The following is a 19,550-nucleotide window of genomic DNA, read 5'->3' on the forward strand; positions in this document are numbered from 1 at the left end:
TGTCATGATGTTCGTGTCATGATGATGTGACAGATGGCAGAGAGCATAGACCCCACCCCCACTGTGTTGAAACTGGGTGATATTGGGGTCAATGCTGGATATAGAGCAACATGTTTCTAAACTCCATTAGACAAGCGTTTATGGGGAGATAGTGGTAATATTCAAAATGTTAATTTCCTCATCACATCTAGGCTACATCTGTCCAAAAGATGTAGCCTTGTAGCCCAGTGCCCCACAAAAGCTATGTCATGAAGAAAATAGTGTAGTGCCTCTTTATTTCAAAAATATAATCTTGCAGTGCTTCTTTGGCCTGAGCTGTGTGTCTGTGTGTGTGCACATGTGCGTGAGAGAGAGAGAGTTAATTTTGATTGTTTATTTCACTTTATATATTCACTTTATATATTATCTACCTCACTTGCTTTGGCAATGTTAACACATGTTTCCCATGCCAATAAAGCCCTTGAATTGAATTGAATTGAATTGAATTGAGAGAGAGAGAATGTGAGTGCATGTGATGATAATGTTCAAGTTTAACAGTTCAAACACCCGGCCCCTGCTGCCCTCTCTAATGCCACTACTGTAAAACCAAAGAACTCACTGGATCTGACTGTTCAGTTCTGTTCTACACTGTTATAATAATTTTGTTCACAAACATTGTTATGGAGATAGACAGACACCTGAACATCCTAAACACCAATCATGACCCTGCAGAAAAAAATTATATTTTACTTAAATTTACAAAGTACCCTCACTGTAGAAATAAAGTAATAGCCTAGGCTAGTACTATAATTTATGCTAGGCTAATTATCCTAATAGTAATAGTAGGCCTATAAAACAGCCATTCCATGGTCCTATAATAGTGTGCACAAATATGTTTATTTTAGTCCCGGTTCGCCACTTTCTCTTTGGTTCATTTACTTACTTTAATCTTTTAAATAATCACTCCCTCAACACTATTGCCTGTAACTGTGTAAGTTACACATTCCAACTAGACAAAATTATGTTAGTAGTCTAATTCCAAACTAGTCAGCTCTCTGAACATTGAAGTGCATTTGGAAAGTATTCAGAACCCTAGACTTTTCCACATTTGTTACGTTACGCCATATTCTAAAATGGATTAAATCGTTTTTCCCCTCATCAATCTACACACAATACCCCATAATGACAAAGCAAAAACATTTTTGCAAATGTATATCATTTTTTTTTTAAATATCACATTTACATAAGTATTCAGACCCTTTACTCAGTACTTTGTCAGTGATTACAACCTTGAGTCTTCTTGGGTACAAGTTTGGCACACATGCATTTGGGGAGTTTCTCCCATTCTTCTCTGCAGATCCTCTCAAAATCTGTCAGGTTGGATGGGGAGAGTCGCTGCACAGCTATCTTAAGGTCTCTTCAGAGTTGTTCGATCGGGTTCAAGTCCAAGCTCTGGCTGGGCCACTCAAGGACATTCAGAGACTTGTCCCGAAGCCTCTCCTGAATTGTCTTGGCTGTGTGCTTAGGGTCGTTGTTCTGTTGGAAGGTGAACCTTCGCCCCAGTCTAAGGTCCTGAGCGCTCTGGAGCAGGTTTTCATCAAGTATCTCTCTGTACTCTGCTCAGTTCATCTTTCCCTTGATTCTGACTAGTCTCCCAGTCCCTGCCACTGAAAAACATCCCCACAGTATGCTGCTGCCACCACCATGCTTCACCGTAGGGATGGTGCCAGGTTTCCACCAGATGTGATGCTTGGCATTCAGACCAAAGAGTTCGATCTTGGTTTCAACAGACCAGAGAATCTGGTTTCTCCTGGTCTGAGAGTCTTTAGGGGCCTTTTGGCAAACTTCAATTGGGCTGTCATATGCCTTTTACTGAGGAATGGCTTCCATCTGGCCACTCCACCGTAAAGGCCTGATTGGTTGAGTGCTGCAGAGATGGGTGTCATTCTGGAAGATTCTCCCATCTCCACAGAAGAACTCTGAAGCTCTGTCAGAGTGACCATCGGGTTCTTGGTCACCTCCCTGACCAAGGCTCTTCTCCCTCGATTGCTCAGTTTGGCCGGGTGGCCAGCTCTAGGAAGAGTCTTGGTGGTTCCAAACTTCTTCCATTTAAGAATGATGGACGCCACTGTGTTTTTGGAACCTTCAATGCTGAAGAAATGTTTTGGAACCCATCCCCAGATCTGTGCCTCGACACAAACCTGTCTCGTAGCTCTACGGACAATTCCTTCGACCTCAGGGCTTGGTTTTTGCTCTGACATGCACTGTCAACTGTGAGACATTGTATAGACAGATGTGTGCCTTTTCAAATCATGTCCAATCAATTGAATTTACCACAGGTGGACTCCAATCAAGTTGTTAAAACATCTCAAGGATGATCATTGGACACAGGATTCATCTGAGCTCAATTTCGAGTCTCATATGAAAGGGTCTGAATACTTATGTAAATAAGGTATTTATGTTTATTTACTTTTTATAAATTTGCTAAAATTTCTAAAACCTTTTGTCGCTTTGTCATATTGGGCTATTTTGTGTAGATTGCTGAGGAAAAGTTTTTATTTCATCAATTTTAAAATAAGGATGTATCGGTACAAAATGTGGAAAAAGTCCATTCAAATCAAATGTTATTGGTCACATACACGTGATTAAGACATTTAGAACCAGGAACAGATATAGCCCATGGTTCTCCCCAGACCTGACTGCCCTTAACCAACACAAAAACATCCTATGGTGTTCTGCATTAGCATCGAACAGCCCCCGTGATATGCAGCTGTTCAGGGAAGCTAGAAACCGTTATACACAGGCAGTTAGAAAAGCCAAGGCTAGCTTTTTCAAGCAGAAATTTGCTTCCTGCAACACTAACTCAAAAAAGTTCTGGGACACTGTAAAGTCCATGGAGAATAAGAACACCTCCTCCCAGCTGCCCACTGCACTGAAGATAGGAAACACTGTCACCACTGATAAATCCACCATAATTGAGAATTTCAATAAGCATTTTTCTACGGCTGGCCATGCTTTCCACCTGGCTACTCCTACCCCGGTCAACAGCACTGCACCCCCAACAGCAACTCACCCAAGCCTTCCCCATTTCTCCTTCTCCCAAATCCGTTCAGCTGATGTTCTGAAAGAGCTGAAAAATCTGGACCCCTACAAATCAGCCGGGCTAGACAATCTGGACCCTTTCTTTCTAAAATTATCTGCCGAAATTGTTGCCACCCCTATTACTAGCCTGTTCAACCTCTCTTTCGTGTCGTCTGAGATTCCCAAAGATTGGAAAGCAGCTGCGGTCATCCCCCTCTTCAAAGGGGGGGACACTCTTGACCCAAACTGCTATAGACCTATATCTATCCTACCATGCCTTTCTAAGGTCTTCGAAAGCCAAGTCAACAAACAGATACCCGACCATTTCGAATCTCACCATACCTTCTCTGCTATGCAATCTGGTTTCAGAGCTGGTCATGGGTGCACCTCAGCCACGCTCAAGGTCCTAAACGATATCTTAACCGCCATCAATAAGAAACATTACTGTGCAGCCGTATTCATTGATCTGGCCAAGGCTTTCGACTCTGTCAATCACCACATCCTCATCGGCAGACTTGACAGCCTTGGTTTCTCAAATGATTGCCTCGCCTGGTTCACCAACTACTTCTCTGATAGATTTCAGTGTGTCAAATCGGAGGGTCTGCTGTCCGGACCTCTGGCAGTCTCTATGGGGGTGCCACAGGGTTCAATTCTTGGACCGACTCTCTTCTCTATATACATCAATGAGGTCGCTCTTGCTGCTGGTGAGTCTCTGATCCACCTCTACGCAGACGACACCATTCTGTATACTTCCGGCCCTTCTTTGGACACTGTGTTAACAACCCTCCAGGCAAGCTTCAATGCCATACAACTCTCCTTCCGTTGCCTCCAATTGCTCTTAAATACAAGTAAAACTAAATGCATGCTCTTCAACCGATCGCTACCTGCTCCTACCCGCCTGTCCAACATCACTACTCTGGACGGCTCTGACTTAGAATACGTGGACAACTACAAATACTTAGGTGTCTGGTTAGACTGTAAACTCTCCTTCCAGACCCATATCAAACATCTCCAATCCAAAATTAAATCTAGAATTGGCTTCCTATTTCGCAACAAAGCATCCTTCACTCATGCTGCCAAACATACCCTTGTAAAACTGACCATCCTACCAATCCTCGACTTTGGCGATGTCATTTACAAAATAGCCTCCAATACCCTACTCAACAAATTGGATGCAGTCTATCACAGTGCAATCCGTTTTGTCACCAAAGCCCCATATACTACCCACCATTGCGACCTGTACGCTCTCGTTGGCTGGCCCTCGCTTCATACTCGTCGCCAAACCCACTGGCTCCATGTCATCTACAAGACCTTGCTAGGTAAAGTCCCCCCTTATCTCAGCTCGCTGGTCACCATAGCATCGCCCACCTGTAGCACACGCTCCAGCAGGTATATCTCTCTAGTCACCCCCAAAACCAATTCTTTCTTTGGCCGCTTCTCCTTCCAGTTCTCTGCTGCCAATGACTGGAACGAACTACAAAAATCTCTGAAACTGGAAACACTTATCTCCCTCACTAGCTTTAAGCACCAACTGTCAGAGCATCTTACAGATTACTGCACCTGTACATAGCCCACCTATAATTTAGCCCAAACAACTACCTCTTTCCCAACTGTATTTAATTAATTTATTTATTTTGCTCCTTTGCACCCCATTATTTTTATTTCTACTTTGCACATTCTTCCATTGCAAAACTACCATTCCAGTGTTTTACTTGCTATATTGTATTTACTTTGCCACCATGGCCTTTTTTGCCTTTACCTCCCTTCTCTCCTCATTTGCTCACATTGTATATAGACTTGTTTATACTGTATTATTGACTGTATGTTTGTTTTACTCCATGTGTAACTCTGTGCCGTTGTATCTGGTCGAACTGCTTTGCTTTATCTTGACCAGGTCGCAATTGTAAATGAGAACTTGTTCTCAACTTGCCTACCTGGTTAAATAAAGGTGAAATAAAAATAAATAAATAAAAATTAGCAGATGTTATTGCGGGTGTAGCGAAATGCTTGTGTGTCTATCTTCGACAGTGCTGTAATATCAAACAATTAATATCTAAGAATTTACACAACATATACCAAATACACACAAATCTAAGGGGTCTTGCACTGTACGTAAACTATGAGATGACAAAGTGTGTAGTTTAACAATAAATTATAGAATTGTGCTTAAAATTGAAGGGGAAATGCAGTCAAAAACTACATTTTTCCTGTGTTGTATATATATTTCCACAATTAAAATTCTGATAATGCATATTTAGTGTAAGAGCTGTTTGAAAAGACCATCCGATATGTCAGCTTGATCGGCTGGGTTGGGTTAATAAACCGATAACAACGAGACTTTGCCCTTCTCTCTGCCAATAACAGCTAGTTTTCAGTTTATGTATCCCTCCCATTAGGCTCCTCCAATTAGGTCCCTCTCTCAGACCACTCCCAGACAGTCATAGCAAAATTATTGCTTGATATATTGTATTTGCTAAGTTATTTTTGTTTATTTCTGATCATTTTAATTGAAAACAATCACAGTAAGGCACTTTATTGTTACCCAGAAATGATTTGATATTGAGATAAAAACGGCTGCATTGGACCTTTAAATGTAAACATATCGGTCTAAACTCGCCGTGCTTGAATGAGAACGTTTATCTCATCCACCCTACAACACCAGACACCAATACGCGCGTACACGCTCACAGACGCAAAACACGCACGGCGTCTGGTACAGTGGATTGCACCTCGTCAAAACAACACGGAGGCGAGCATGCATGCTTCTGGAATGACTCCCGCAGGATAGGTCGCTGGCGCATCGCACAACTGCACCAAAATGCCTGTTTGGTCAGTGCAGACTGAAAAATCAACAATGATATAGACTATGGGTTTTATCGCAGATAGGCTATACAGTTGATCAATGCTATATCCACCTCATTCTATTATAAGCAACACGATCAGGAGAAGGAACGGTGAGTAGTGTGCGATGGATGTGTGTGTACAGTCAGTGAACTTTACTGTATGGGTAGGATATTTATGCTCGATTTTTTTTAAAGGTATGTGTGTCTGTTGATTGAGCACGGTAAAATGGCCTACATTCCCATTGTTTACATGGGTTTGTTTGTTTGCATATTCTGTAGCGCACATGTTCAAATTGCTTACTTCACGTGTAATCTAGGCTACGTCCCTCCTTATGACATGGACATCGTGTTCTATGGGGATACATTTCCTTTGTGTAGGCAACTGTAGCCTGCGCATCAACAATTGTATAACACATATGTATAGAGCAAGGATATGATTATGTAGCCTAAGGGGTTCTCATAAATGAATGAAGTGAATGCCTTCGTTTGCAAATTAAAAATATCGATCTGTGGATTATGGAAGGGAAGGAACCTCAGCCGCTCCGCAAGAACAAAAGCAGAATACCCAGACTGGCGTGGTTTGCGAGGCAGACAGACCGAAGGGAGTGTGTGTGTGGATTCTCTCGGCCTGCTATTATTACTATTTCTTAGATGTCATCCAAACACTGTAATCTCCAGTCACAATAAGCATATGCAAAAAGGGCATATATGTTTTGTTAGTTGAATTAATTTAAAACATTTTTTATTGGGTTGTAGGTTCCTATTCAATTGTAACACACCAGGAACTACTTTAGAGTTACTATGTATGATGTGCATACAGTCTATTTAGGTTTGAAATTAGACTGGTTTCTAAAGCAATGTTATCTAGTAAGGATAACATTCAATATCTACTGAAGGAAGAATAATGCAAGGACACAGGGGTATGCATTTTAAATGGAAGTTTATCTATAATTGAAAACATTTGTTTTTTCATTATCTTTTTTAATGTTCAAGATCAATACACAACACCAGAGTATCACAACTGCAATGACCATTCATTCATAACAATACAGTTTTATCCAATAAGTTCATCAAAAATAATAAACTGGGTACCCAATAAAAATGTAAGTCAGTGCCCTCAATTGTCTCAGTTCAGTTCCTACCACAATGTACCAGTCAAATGTCTCTCTAGAGAGAAGAGGCGACGATGATGATGACAACAAGCCTCTTTAGATGGCAAAGTAGATTGTAGAAGATGGCCATACAAAACCAGTTAGGATCCTCTGTTCACAAACATTAATGGAAAATACATCCCAATTCCCTTCTGGTTTAGCACACTGATTACCTGAGCACTTGATTCTTCTTTAGTTGAAAATACACTAAGAATACCAAATATTTCAACCATCTTCCTAATATTTAGTTGCACTCTCCTTTTTGCCTCAGGACAGCTTTAATTGGACTCTACAAGGTGTCGAAAGCATTCCACAGGGATGCTGGCATTTGTTGACTTCAATGCTTCAATGTGTCAAGTTGGCTGGATGTCCTTTTGGTGGTGGACCATTCTTAATACACACTGTTGAGCGTGAAAAACCTAGCAGTGTTGCAGTTTTTGACTCAAACTGGTGCGCCTGGCACATACTACCATACCCTGTTCAAAGGCACTTACATTTTTTGTCTTGCCCAGTCACCATCTGAATGGCACACATACACAATCCATGTCTCAATTGTCTCAAGGCTTAAAAATCCTTCTTTAATCTGGCTCCTCCCCTTCATCTACACAGATTTAAGGGATCATAGCTTTCACCTGGTCAGTCTATGTCATGGAAAGAGCAGGTGTTCATAATGTTTTGTATACTCAGTGTATTTTTTCCTACGTTTAAGTTCAGTTATCAACTTTCAATATTTCTAGTTTTCTTCTAAGTTTCTTTCTGCTTCACAGTTCATCGGCACTCTCTACAAAGTAAGGTGGAAAGAGAGCGAGATCAACAAACTCTCAACCCATACAATTAGTGTAAAGAAGTTAGTGACTATCAGAATTAGCACAATCATTACTAAATTACTGTGTTTTTTTTAGAAACCTTATGACACCAGCATTACAAATTGTAACAGCCCTATGTCCCAATATCCTTCTTATAGAGTAGACATTGAAGCTTGGTTATTGTGGAGCATTAGACTTGTTTAAAAGAGGGAAATTCATCTGTAATTCATCTCTAGTCTCAGATACATCCACTGTATTACCTGTTTTATATTCAAGACAACTCTTTATTGATAGCCTACTCTTAGTTTAATTAACAGTGTGCCTAGATTGTATTTTTCCCTATGACCAGCTGTTGGCGCCCTATTATTGCAACCTGGACTCAGTAGTAGATGTCACATAGTAAACATATATGCAGGAAGCCCCAATTAGTATGATATCAAATCAAATTGTATTTGTCACATACACCGAATACAACAGGTATAGACTTTACCGTGAAATACTTACTTACGAGCCCTTTCCTAACAATCCAGAGTTAAAAAGTGAGAAAAAAATCACAAAAATAAAAAAGGAAATATTAACACAATAAAGTAACAATAACACAACTATATACAAGGAGCACCGATATCGAATCAATGTGCAGGGGTGTGAGGTAGTTGAGGTAATTGCAGCAATATGTACATGTAGGTAGGGGTAAAAGTGACTAGGCAATCAGGATAGATAATAAACACAGTAGCAGCAGCGTATGTGAAGAGTGTTAAAGTGTGTCTATGTGTGAGTGTGTGTGTGGTGTCAATATGTGTGTGATATGTGTGAGTGTGTGTGTGGTGTCAATATGTGTGTGTGTGTGTGAGTGTGTGTGTGGTGTCAATATGTGTGTGTGTGTGTGTGTGTGTGTGTGTGTGATATGTGTGAGTGTGTGAGTCCAGTGAGTGTGCATAGAGCCAGCCAAGCAGTTGCCGTACCAAGCGGTGATGCAGCCAGTCACGATTCTCTCAATGGTGCTGCTGTAGAACATTTTGAGGATCTAAATCTTTTTAGCCTCCTGAGGGGGAAGAGGCATTGTCGTGCAATCTTTACGACTGTTGGTGTGTTTGGACCATGATAGGTCCTTAGTGATTTTTATTTATTTTATTTATCCGTTATTTTACCAGGTAAGTTGAGAACACGTTCTCATTTACAGCAACGACCTGGGGAATAGTTACAGGGGACAGGAGGGGGATGAATGAGCCAATTGTAAACTGGGGATTATTAGGTGACCTGGACACAGGAGCTCTCGACCCACTCCACTGCAGCCCCGTTGATGTGAATGGGGGCATGCTCTGCCCTTCATTTCCGGTAGTCTATGATCAGCTCCTTTGTCTAGCTGATTTTTATTGATTTTTTCACCTTTATTAAAGGTCAGGACGTGACAGGAATAAACAAGCATACAGTCAATAACACAGTAGAAAAAAGAGAGAGTCTATATACAGTGTGTGCAAATGGCGTGAGGAGGTAGGCAATAAATAGGCCATAGTAGCGAAGTAATTACAGTTTAGCAGATTAACACTGGAGTGATAGATGAGCAGATGATGATGTGCAAGTAGAAATACTGGTGTGCAAAAGAGGAGTAAAGTAAATAAAAAACAACATGGGGATGAGGTAGGTAGATTGGGTGGGCTATTTACAGATGGGCTATGTACAGCTGCAGCGATCGGTTAGCTGCTCAGATAGCTGATGTTTAAAGTTAGTGAGGGAAATATAAGTCTCCAGCTTCAGCGATTTTTGCAATTCGTTCCAGTCATTGGCAACAGAGAACTGTAAGAAAAGGCTGCTGAAGGAGGTGTTGGCTTTGGGGACGACCAGTGAGATATACAGTGGGGCAAAAAAGTATGTAGTCAGCCACCAATTGTGCAAGTTCTCCCACTTAAAAAGATGAGAGAGGCCTGTAATTGTCATCATAGGTACACTTCAACTATGACAGACAAAATTAGGGAAAAAAATCCAGAAAATCACATTGTAGGATTTTTAATTAATTTATTTGCAAATTATGGTGGAAAATAAGTATTTGGTCAATAACAAAAGTTTATCTCAATACTTTGTTATATACCCTTTGTTGGCAATGACAGGGGTCCAACGTTTTCTGTAAGTCTTCACACACTGTTGCTGTTTTTTTGGCCCATTCCTCCATGCAGATCTCCTCTAGAGCAGTGATGTTTTGGGGCTGTTGCTGGGCAACACGGACTTTCAACTCCCTCCAAAGATTTTCTATGGGGTTGAGATCTGGAGACTGGCTAGGCCACTCCAGGACCTTGAAATGCTTCTTACGAAGCCACTCCTTCGTTGCCTGGACGGTGTGTTTGGGATCATTGTCATGCTGAAAGACCCAGCCACGTTTCATTTTCAATGCCCTTGCTGATGGAAGGAGGTTTTCACTCAAAATCTCACGATACATGGCCCCATTCATTCTTTCCTTTACACTGATCAGTTGTCCTGGTCCCTTTGCAGAAAGACAGCCCCATGCTTCACAGTAGGTATGGTGTTCTTTGGATGCAACTCAGCATTCTTTGTCCTCCAAACACAACGAGTTGAGTTTTTGCCAAAAAGTTATATTTTGGTTTCATCTGACCATATGACATTCTCTCAATCTTCTTCTGGATCATCCAAATGCTCTCTAGCAAACTTCAGACGGGCCTGGACATGTACTGGCTTAAGCAGGGGGACATGTCTGGCACTGCAGGATTTGAGTCCCTGGCGGCGTAGTGTGTTACTGATGGTAGGCTTTGTTACTTTGGTCCCAGCTCTCTGCAGGTCATTCACTAGGTCCCCCCGTGTGGTTCTGGGATTTTTGCTCACCGTCCTTGTGATCATTTTGACCCCACGGGGTGAGATCTTGCGTGGAGCCCCAGACCGAGGGAGATTATCAGTGGTCTTGTATGTCTTCCATTTCCTAATAATTGCTCCCACAGTTGATTTCTTCAAACCAAGCTGCTTGCCTATTGCAGATTCAGTCTTCCCAGCCTGGTGCAGGTCTACAATTTTGTTTCTGGTGTCCTTTGACAGCTCTTTGGTCTTGGCCATAGTGGAGTTTGGAGTGTGACTGTTTGAGGTTGTGGACAGGTGTCTTTTATACTGATAACAAGTTCAAACAGGTGCCATTAATACAGGTAACGAGTGGAGGACAGAGGAGCCTCTTAAAGAAGAATTTACAGGTTTGTGAGAGACCATGAAATCTTGCTTGTTTGGAGGTGACCAAATACTTATTTTCCACCATAATTTGCAAATAAATTCATTAAAAATCTTTCTCTCATTTTGTCTGTCATACCTATGATGAAAATTACAGGCCTCTCTCATCTTCTTAAGTGGGAGAACTTGCACAATTGGTGGCTGACTAAATACTTTTTTGCCCCACTGTACCTGCTGGAGCGTGTGCTACCGGTGGGTGTTGTTATCGTGACCAGTGAGCTGAGATAAGGTGGAGCTTTACCTAGCATAGACTTATAGATGACCTGGAGCCAGTCGGTCTGGCGACGAATATGTAGCAAGGGCCAGCCGACTAGAGCATACAGGTCGGAGTGGTGGGTGGTATAAGGAGCTTTTGGTGCCAAAACGGATGGCACTGTGATAGACTGCATCCAGTTTGCTGAGTAGAGTATTGGAAGCTATTTTGTAAATGACATCGCCGAAGTCGAGGATCGGTAGGATAGTCAGTTTTACGAGGGTATGTTTGGTGGCGTGAGTGAAGGAGGCTTTGTTGGGAAATAGGAAGCCGATTCTAGATTTAGTTTTGGATTGGAGATGTTTAATATGAATCTGAAAGGAGAGTTTACAGTCTAGCCATACATCTAGGTATTTGTAGTTGTCCACATATTCTAAGTCAGATCCGTCCAGAGTAGTGATGCTAGTCGGGCGGAATGCGGGCAGCAAACGGTTGAAGAGCATGCATTTGGTTTTACTGGCATTTAAGAGCAGTTGGAGGCCACGGAAGGAGTGTTGTATGGCATTGAAGCTCGTTTTGAGGTTTGTTAGCACAGTGTCCAAAGAAGGGCCAGATGTATACAGAATGGTGTTTTCTGCATAGAGGTGGGTCAGAGAATCACAGGCAGCAAAAGCGACATCATTGATATATACAGAGAAAAGAGTCGGCCCGAGAATTTAACCTTGTGGCACCCCCATAGAGACTGCCAGAGGTCCGGACAACAGGCCCTCTGATTTGACACACTGAACTCTATCTGAAAAGTAGTTGGTGAACCAGGCGAGGCAGTCAGTTGAGAAACCAAGGCTGTTGAGTCTGCCGATAAGAATGCAGTGATTGACAGAGTCGAAAGCCTTGGCCAGGTCGATGAAGAGGGCTGCACAGTACTGTCTTTTATCGATGGCTGTTATGATATCGTTTAGTACCTTGAGCGTGGCTGAGGTGCACCCGTGAGCAGCTCGGAAACCGGATTGCACAGCGGCGAAGGTACGGTGGGTTTCGAAAAGGTCAGTGATCTGTTTATTAACTTTGCTTTCGAAGACTTTAGAAAGGCAGGGTAGGATGGATATAGGTCTATAACAGTTTGGGTCTAGAGGGAGAGGTTGTTGTCCTGGCACCACACTGCCAGGTCTCTAACATCCTCCTTATAGGCTGTCTCATCGTTGGAGTCATTTGGAGTTGTGCGCGGCCACGCAGTCGTGTGTCAACAGGGAGTACAGGAGGGGACTAAGCATGCATCCCTGAGGATCCCCTGTGTTGAGGGTCAGCGTGGCAGATGTGTTGTTGCCTACTCTCACTACCTGGGTGCAGCCATCAGGAAGTCCAGGATCCAGTTGAAGAGGGAGGTGTTCAGTCCCAGGGTCCTTAGCTTAGTGATGAGCTTGGAGGGCACTATGGTGTTGAACACTGAGCTGTGGTCAATGAACAGCATTCTCACAGGTGTTCCTTTTGTCCAGGTGGGAAAGGGTGGCGTGGAGTGCAATAGAGATCCATCTGTGGATCTGTTGGGGCGGTATGTGAATTGGAGTTGGTCCAGGGTGTCTGGGATGATGGTGTTGATGTGAGGCATGACCAGCCTTTCATGGCTACAGATGTGAGTACCCCGATAGTCCCTGATAGTACCCCGATAGTCCCTGATAGTGCCCGATTGTCATTTAGACAGGTTACTATGGGAGTCTGCTTGAAACGTGTAGGTATTATACACTGGGTCAAGGAGAGGTTGAAAATGTCAGTGAAGACACTTGCCATCTGGTCAGCACATGCTCAGAGTAAACATCCTGGTAATAAGTATTGCCCTTGTGAATGTTAACTTGTTTAATGGTCTCACTCATATAGGCTATGGAGGGTGTGATCACACAATTGTCTGGAACAGCTGGGGCTCTCATACATGGTTCAGTGTTGCCAGCCTTGAAGCGAGCGTAGAAGGCATTTAGCTCGTCTGGTAGGCTCACACCACTGGGAAGCTGGGTTTCCTTTTTGCTTTTGCCTTAAATGCGTACTTCGGGATTTTGGCATTTAAGCCCTTTAACTGCTTCCCCACAGTCAGATGAACTCATGAAGCGTGCAGTTTGAAGGAATTTGCCAACTAGCGCTAGCGTAATTGCTAACTAGCGTTAGCTAAATTATTGGAAGTCTATGGGTATCTGCTAGCATGCTACTGCCGTCACAAGAAAAAAGGCAGTAACTGCTCATTTGGTTGAAAATGAGTTAATGTAATTTTTGTTACATTAAATGCATGCTTAATCATGTGGACAAGTATCCTGCCTCTATTGTATTGTGTTTGGGAGAAAATGGTGTTCGTATTAGCAGTAACTGCAAAAAGTTACTGTGAAAGGGAGGTAAATGGCAGTAACTGAACTTACTGCCTTTTAGCTTGGTTTCAACCTGCCCTTGGCTGCAGTTACTGCATTTGACCATGGTTTCATATAATTTTATTCTGATAGTGATTCAATCGAACCTGTATGACACTGACTGACAGCTACACACATATACATAGCTAATCTAGGGATACAACACCATGGCACAGCATTCCCGGGGGGAACTGATGGTTGAACTTGCTCTGAAACGCCGACATCCAGACACTGGTAAGAACTAGCTAGCTAAGTAGATCTGAGATCAAAATTAATTAGCTAGCTAGCTAGCTAGCGTGCATAGACTAACAATGCTACCTGCTCTCATAAGAGGAGATCTGAAATTGATACTAACTTCAATCTATTAGCCATATAATGAAGTATATTCTGAAATTTCATCTGATGGTTTCTTTGAATCAGTACACCATACACACGATTTCTAGCCAGTGACAGCCACTTAGCTAAAACTGACACGCCCATACCAAAACGTCAAAACCTACCTAGCTAGCATTATCATGAAGTAATAGATTTGTGCTACATGTTCCCATAAGAGACGATCAGCAGTTTATACTAGCTTTAATCTATTTTACCTAGAATTAATATAATCCCTATAGTTGTATTCTGACATTCCATGAGTTATTTGAATCCCTAACGTTACACCATACACGTGATCTCTAGCCAGCTGACGGTCAGTTGGACGTGCACCCCATACTGAATTGTCAAAAGCCACGCACACTCGTTTTCCGGATGAGCACACACACAGCATTGCTAGCTCATTAATAATATATCCACTCACATGTTCAGGGATTCTGGTTTTCTTTTATATTCCAGTATTGCGTGACTGTCCTGGTCAGGAAAGTTAAAATCCCAAATTGTATCCATCCCTTTTGTTGGTGGCATATGTAATTAGTACAACAAGCTTTGACATGCCCAATGTGTGCTCAATGTGTCTGCCTCAGTGCCATCATTACATGAATGCAGAAAAAACAGTTTTCCATGTCTTCCACCAAACCTTGTGGTCTAGATTACAATGTGAGGGTGTATTAGGACAGTACAACCACGTCAACCACGTCAATACTAGGTTTCATTCCTATCAATGTCCATCCATGCAATTTGTTTGTATTTGTATTTATAAATAACTGAGTTTTATGACAGTGAAAATTATTTTGATAATGTTTGCACAAGATAAAATCAACATTGATTATATCCTATATTATAGAATAACCGAAAATGATTGTGATCATATATTTGCACACCACAAAATGTCAGTATTAACTATTATCATCCATGACAGAAGAGAATAATTAGGATGCATAACCCTGATAATTTGCTCTGTTTATTTCAGTTGAGTTTGAGGGCCACATTCCAACAAAGATTCCTGATCTACCCCCTTTAACTGAAGTCACAGTGGCAACACTATTTGAGGAAATAGAGAACCAGTGGGTGGTCTCTGACTCTTTAGACATCAGTCTATCAGATGATAAATCAATTGCCAATGATGATGATGAAGATTATCATCCACCTTCAGAGTTGAATGTTGCAGCACAAGTGGCAGCTGAGCCCGTGGACACAACTCCAGAGCACCTATCAAACAAGAAATCCAAGATTCCACCAATGGGTAAGCCATGTGGTCCCAAATGCAAGAGGCAATGTAGTCAGAATATTTCAGAGGGTAGGCAAAAGGTAATATGGGAAAAGTATTGGGAGATGAAGTATAACGAGAAGAGGACATGGATTTTTCACATGGTGGCACAGCAATCTAAGAAAAATATCACTGTTGGCGCTAACAGTCGGTTTGGAAGATGGTTCCTGTACCATCTTCCAAACCAGAGCGGTTCTGCACAACAGGTGTGCAAAGTGTTTTTTCTGACAACATTGGCCTACCACCCCAAAAATGACAGGTTGATTGTCACAATGATGGGCAAGTCAATCACCACCAAACTGATTCCACCAAAGGATCAGAGGGGAAAGAAAGCTTCAGCGAGCAAATTGAACATGAATCCAATCCTGCAACACATTGAGTCCTTCCATCCCCAAATCAGACACTACAGACGAGAGCATGCCCCTCTACCTCCCTAGTGACGTCAATATACGGTTCATGCATAATGACTACAAGGAGAAGAACAAAGATGCCAGCTGCGGTTACGAAACTTATTGCAAAGGGAAGGAACATCAACTTTGTGAAGCTTGGAGAGGAGGAGTGAGAGCTCTGTTTGGTGCAGGGTCATCATCTTTACGATGGAGCACAGGGAGAATGAGGCCATGGAAACCCAAGCCTGCCAAGACAACAGCCATGCAGCACCTGAATTCACCATCCCCAACCCCGACTGCATGCAATGTAGAAAATATGAGGAGTATAAGAAGTCTGCAGAGCAGAGCAGAAGCCATTACCAGGCTGATGCACAGAAAGATTGGCCTGAGGACTGGTCTGTGAGGAGCGTTGATATGCAAAAAGTCATCATGCTCCCTCGCATGCCAGGTGTGAAAACAGAAGAATCGTTGCCTGTCACGAGACATTCACCACCATTGGAAAGAAGTCTCAAAAGAAGAAGAAAACAATCTCAGTGGTATGGCATGAAGGAACAGCTGGTCAGAAGGCAGAGGAGATTACTTCATCTTATGTAACAGCACTGGAGAGGGAGAGGGATGTCAAGCATGCAGTGTATTGGGTGGATAACTGCACTTCTCAAAACAAAAACTGGTGCCTCCTAACATCACTGGTGAGTGTTGTCAATGCTGACTCAACTTTGATGGAGGACATCACACTCAAGTTCCTCGAACCAGGACACACCTTCATGAGTGCAGACAGTTTCCACCATGGCGTGGAACAGGAAATGAAAGCTCGACTTGGAGGTGTGGTGTACGACTTCGGGGACTTCCTCCATGTGGCTGCAACTTCTAATGCAGGCAAGAGCACTGAAGAGCACTGAAGAAGTTTTACTTAAAAATGAAATGTTACATAAAAATGAAATGTAACTATTCAGCATTTTATCAATTGTAGATAAATGTAATTTGCATCCTCTTATGAATATGAACATGTAAATATGTTTCAAATGTATTCTTAAAGCTGTAATTTATTTATTCATTCAAAAGTGTCATTTGAAAAAATACAAATAAAATGTTTTTATTAGCAACCTCATGGTCATTTAAAAAAATCATTTGTACTACCCTGTCATACTTCTATCATGTTCCATCATTATATATTACAAGACAGGTCATCATTTCATGTCATTCAAATAATTGCAGTGCTGCTTTTAACATGTATTCTTATAACAAGACATGGGCTACTTGTGAAACACAGTATGTAATGTGACTGACGCAGGACATACAACTCTATGTAAATGCAACTGGTATCTTAGTGGAAGACACACAAAGGATGCAGTTTAAACTCTTTTACACTGTCAGTAATTACACTGCTCTTGTATTAGTAGCATAAATGTATAGTAAACTAACAAATTAAAATTGCAGATAATGCTCTTTGTTTTGGTATTACCCTGCAATTTATAACATACCATGCCAAGGAAGAAGGCAGTAACTGCCGTGTAAGGGTCAAAGGTCATGTCAGAGGTCAGGGTCAACATGAATAAAATAATGTACTCATTGTAAGGCAACAGATCATTACATCTCCAATGATCTCCCTAGAATTCATTTGGCTGGACAATTAAAAACTTTCAATACATTTTTCTCAGTTCCACTCCATGAGCAGTTACCGCCTTTTTGCTTAGGAGGGCAGCAAAGACTTCACATTGATTGGAAACTGCGTTCTCTAAGCTTTCCTCAGGATGACTTGATCCCTGTCTTCCTGCTTCACTGTTCTCAGGCGAACTGCAAGGTTAACACTACCGAACGCGGGACCTAAACTTCTAGTCAACAGTGTTGAGTACTGACCGAAAGGATTCGCTTAGTAGATACAATAGACATCCAGTCATTGCGCTAACGCTAGTTAACATTGGGGAAACAGTCTCTAACTTCCTTCATACTGGACACTCATACATAGAGATATGGTGAAAACAATGTGTGGGGAGGCAGAGGCACAGAGACTCACATCAATACCTTTGTCAGATAACACTGTTAAACAAATTATTTATGCTACTGCTAGCAACAAGAGGAAACTCAAAAACTCCCCAGCTTATGCTCTCCAAATGGACGTTAGATGTGAGGGCTGATATGCCCATACATTGACTTTGGTCCGCTATACATGTCGTGGGATGCTATTCACGAGGACATATTGTTCTCATGAAACGGCACAGGGGATGGATGTTCAGTGTGCTGCGTGGCGATATGGATGAAAAACAGGATTCCATGGGATTGAATGGTGGGCTTTTGTACAGATGGGGCTCCATCTATGGCGGAACGGCAGGCAGGCCTCTGCACTTTAGCAACTGGCGGCTAAAGAGCTGAGCACAGAACTCTGAGATACGCTGCAGCAGGTAACTTCGATTGTAAACCTGAAATTTGCAGGTTGCCATTTATTGGGATAGATCTTGTCCTGGAGGCAACTCTGCAGGGTGGTCACTCGCTGGCCTAGCCACAAAGTCATAAAACCTAACCTTACCCCTAACCTTAACCACACTGCTAACACTGTGCCTAACCCTAACCTTAAATTAAGACCAAAAAGCTCATTTTTGTTTTCATAAATGTTTTAACATAGCCAATTTTGACTTTGCGGCCGGCCCATCAAGCGGAAACCTCTCAGCTCTGCCTCCAGGACAAGATTCATCCCAGTAAACATCCCACATTTGGTCTGAGGTAGTGCAGATGTGCATACTTGCTTCCAATTGTGACAGTTTTGTTTTGAGCTATAGTACTCTATGGTTTGCGCTTTGTTGAGACCCAATGCGAATGCTATGGACCTATCCCTAATGAAGCCCTTCACTGCATCCCACAGCATACAGGGGTCCCACACGCTGATGGTTGGTTAATGCTAATGAATTCTAGTAATTGTTCTTCAAATTCCTTTTTAAATGTGTAATCTGGAGCAATGATAGGTTAAACCGCCAACGTGCTGCATGCTTGGAGATGGCCATGGGTAATAGATCTATACATGAACTTATTTGAATAGGCCCTTTGAAGTGAAAACAGTCTATACGGGTGAAGGATTTGTGTCGAGAGGAGGAAAGGATAACTTCAAAAGGAAGGATTCATAATTTGCCATTAATCATCAACCACCGCCTCATTTGCCCATTTCCACAATGCCAAAAGGGCAAGATGCTGGTCTCTCCCCTCAGTCTGCCCTGATCTGTTAAGTCTGTGCTTCCAAACTGCATAACAATTGACACCAATTATTAGTCATATGTCAGCTAAATCTATTGTCAGGATATTGATGCGCTAGAGAAATGCATACAGTAGCAAACTTTCAACCACTTTTGAGACAAGAAAGCATGGTACTTTCAAATCAAAATCAAATCAAATCAAATGTATTTATATAGCCCTTCGTACATCAGCTGATATCTCAAAGTGCTGTACAGAAACCCAGCCTAAAACCCCAAACAGCAAGCAATGCAGGTGTAGAAGCACGGTGGCTAGGAAAAAACTCCCTAGAAAGGCCAAAACCTAGGAAGAAACCTAGAGAGGAACCAGGCTATGTGGGGTGGCCAGGTTGAGATTATAACAGAACATGGCCAAGATGTTCAAATGTTCATAAATGACCAGCATGGTCCAATAATAATAAGGCAGAACAGTTGAAACTGGAGCAGCAGCACGGCCAGGTGGACTGGGGACAGCAAGGAGTCATCATGTCAGGTAGTCCTGAGGCATGGTCCTAGGGCTCAGGTCCTCCGAGAGAGAAAAGAAAGAAAGAAAGAGAGAATTAGAGAGAACACACTTAAATTCACACAGGACACCGAATAGGACAGGAGAAGTACTCCAGATATAACAAACTGACCCTA

At 42.2% G+C, this 19,550-nt stretch overlaps 1 protein-coding gene across 1 annotated transcript in view; it reads left to right on the plus strand.

Moving 5' to 3' along the window:
* Positions 1 to 5,803: 5,803 nt before the first annotated feature.
* Positions 5,804 to 19,550, plus strand: part of LOC115134174 (proline-rich protein 5) — a 56,007-nt gene continuing 42,260 nt past the window's right edge. Inside the window, 1 exon segment of the mRNA XM_029667884.2 lies at positions 5,804 to 6,014. The gene's annotated coding sequence lies outside the window, so the exon portion shown is untranslated.

The sequence above is a fragment of the Oncorhynchus nerka genome, linkage group LG9a, assembly GCF_034236695.1.
Source record: "Oncorhynchus nerka isolate Pitt River linkage group LG9a, Oner_Uvic_2.0, whole genome shotgun sequence".
Taxonomy (NCBI): Eukaryota; Metazoa; Chordata; class Actinopteri; order Salmoniformes; family Salmonidae; genus Oncorhynchus; species Oncorhynchus nerka.